Source organism: Delphinapterus leucas, chromosome 1 (genome assembly GCF_059928025.1).
Source record: "Delphinapterus leucas isolate spDelLeu-1000000601 "Yukka" chromosome 1, BTC_Dleu_Yukka2, whole genome shotgun sequence".
Taxonomy (NCBI): Eukaryota; Metazoa; Chordata; class Mammalia; order Artiodactyla; family Monodontidae; genus Delphinapterus; species Delphinapterus leucas.
This window is the reverse complement of record NC_143129.1, coordinates 160,234,228-160,237,094: the sequence shown is the minus strand read 5'-3', so window position 1 is coordinate 160,237,094 and position 2,867 is coordinate 160,234,228.

Below are 2,867 nucleotides of genomic sequence, written 5' to 3'. Positions count from 1 at the left end.
AGGAAAGGCCTCAGCTTTAAGTCCTCCAGAGGGTGGAGGAGGGCAGCATAAAAGTTACTAAGAACCTACTGTGCGCTGGGCCTTATCCTCTATGCTTTGAATAAATTAGCTCACTTAATTTTCCTAATAGTCCGGTGAGTCAGGTATTGTCCTCATTTCACAGGAAGAGAGGTAAAGCCAAGGCCCCACAGTCCTAGGTGGTACAGCCAGGATTCTGCCGAAGCTCATGATCTTTGCAGGACACCATGGCTTTAGGGGAGGCCACGGCCACCGGTGGCCGGTCAGCTCTGCCTAGGACCAGCCCCCCGACCCCGCACAACCCCACCAGGTGGGGCAAGTCCACCTTCTCCGAGCCGGGCAGCTGCAAAATCTCTGCAGCATTTCTGCCACTCGGTTCAGTCCCCAGAGGTGCTGAGCACCTCGCTGGGCCAGTAGGGGTGTAAGGATGGATACGAAAAATGAAGTGATAGAGATACGAGGAACATGCTGGAAAAGGAAGGGTTGTTCTTAGTAAGGGAATAAGAGAAGACATCACGGAGTAGATGGTGTCCCAGCTGGGCTTGGAGAAAGAAGGTGGGTTCCCCCTCCCGTGCAGGGAACTGTGTCTTGCCTTTGGGGCGGGGATGGGGATTAGCAGCTGTTTTTTTTTTTTCTAGCAGAGGCTTCAGTGCCTCCATCAGAGCAGGCAGTTTCCTCCTAGCAGAGTGCATTAACCGAAGTCTTTTCTGGTGAAGGCGAAGGTGATGAAGGGCCAGGAGCAGGTGACGACACTCAATGAGTTAGGATTGGAAGAGGCCTCTTCAGGGCTTTTCGAGACGCTGTCACGTGATAGGAAGTGGCTGAAACCGGAAGACTGGATCACGGGAGCCCTGGGGAGGGGGGTAAGGCCAGATTCCTCGTGGACAGGCAAGGAACCTGCTCTCCATAGTCTCGGACTTGGACTTGGGAGGAGAGAGAGGGTCTGTCCACAGACCTGGGGCAGCTCCTTACAGCAGGACCAGAGGGAAGTGGGGCAGGGCTGGCAACGTAATTCGCACGGCCCCATGCAAAATGAAAATCCAGCCTTTTGTTCAAAAACTATTAAGAATTTCAAGAGGGTGACAGCAGAGCCTTAGGCTGAGCTGGGGGACCCTTATAAGCACGGGTCACACACCCAGGAAGCTGCCCTGAAGTGGGGTCTAGGGAAAGTGAGCAAGAGATGAGGCCACATGAAGGGCGGCCCCAGGGGTCTTCTTCGGGCGTAGTGGTCGCCTGACCAAAACCAAGAGACCCTGCAAACAGAGAGGTGAATGATTCTGAGAGCACAGCCTTGGGCCACATAGCATTTCCTAGACAGACAACCTGCTCTGCTGAGGCGTTTGTAGCCTTCCCAAGGAACCAGTCCGCCTCTGCCAGCCAGCATCCTCAGAGAGGCCAGGTCTTGCCTTATTTGGAGGAGGGAGGGCATTTAAATTTCCTCTCTGTGTAGGGGGAGCTCTCGAAATGCTGGGAAAAGATGTCATGCTTGGAGACCATCTGGGGAAAAGGCCTCTGGAGCTGCTCCTTTAATTTACGGAACTGACAACTGAGGATTCGGGTCTTTGGCAAGTACAAAGGGTGATGGCCCAGAAAAGAATCAAAGTATTAACAGTGGACTCAGTTGGCACTGTCCTTCAGTCCCTGGCCCTGGGGTTCGTGTGGCTGGGAAGCCTGATCTCTGTTTCAGCAGTGGGATCAAAACCAGCTTTCAGGGCAACATAAGCCAGACGTAATTTTTAGCACAGACATAACTTTCTAGTTCCTTTTTCCTACCCCTCATTTTTCAGTTGCCTTTAAAGAGGCCGCAGAGAGCTGAAAAACAAATCCAAGTTTAAAGAGACAAGTGCAGAAATGCAAACTGGGCAAGGGGACAGAGCCGCCAGCTGGACCAAATGTGCCTGGAAAACAGCATCCTCTGCTTGGCAGGTGCCGGGGATTTATGGTTGAGTTTTGCAGACGTTTCATCGCGTTATGAGCCAGCTCAGGAGACCCTCATAAAACTCTGCTTATGTGAAAGAACAAACGAGCTGATAAAAGTCAGCTGCTGCCTATAAACGCGCTGTGGGGACTGTGGCTGAGTAGTGGACTTATTCGTCTGGGCTTTCTGGGCAAATTAAGAACTACTGCGCACGTCTGAATCGGGAAGATGATGCTCCCTGCTCACATGAGGGCAAACGGGCCAGGCTGACCCCCTCCCCCATCTCTCAGTCCGTTAGAGACCGGAGGGAAGATTCTGGCTGAATTTAAGTTGCTGGACACCTACTCTTACGTTCCCTTTTCTTGCCTCCCACAACTGCCCAGAGAAAGGATCCGTCTCTCTCCATCCACTGCATCACCAGCACATCTTTATGACAGCACATCTCACAATGGGCTTACGTATCTGCCGGATCTACCAACTGTGTACTTCCCCCTATTTATCTCTGCGTCACCGGTAATTTGTTCTGTGCCAGGCACACAGGGAGGCCTCCGAATGAATGAATATGGAGGTGGCAGACTGTCAGGTGCCGTGTACGTAAGTCACTATTACCCCGCTCCAAACAGCACAGAGGGGTTGGGGGAACAGAGCCGAGGTGTCCGTTGGAATTGAGGACCAGCTAGGTGCTGGGAAGCCACAAAAAGGGAAGAAGAGGTGCAATGAGAAAGTTATTAAGTCTGGTTTCTTCCCCAGAGAAGCACAATCTTTGTGGCTATCCTACCCAGCTCTCTCTCTCTGTGCTGCTGCTTTTTCTCAGGACTAAGGCTATTTCTTCAAGAATGACTCTGCAAGAGAATGGGGGGGGGGTACTTGCTAAGCATACAGCTACCTCACCCCTGCCCACACATACTGGATCAGAATCTGGGGCTGGGAC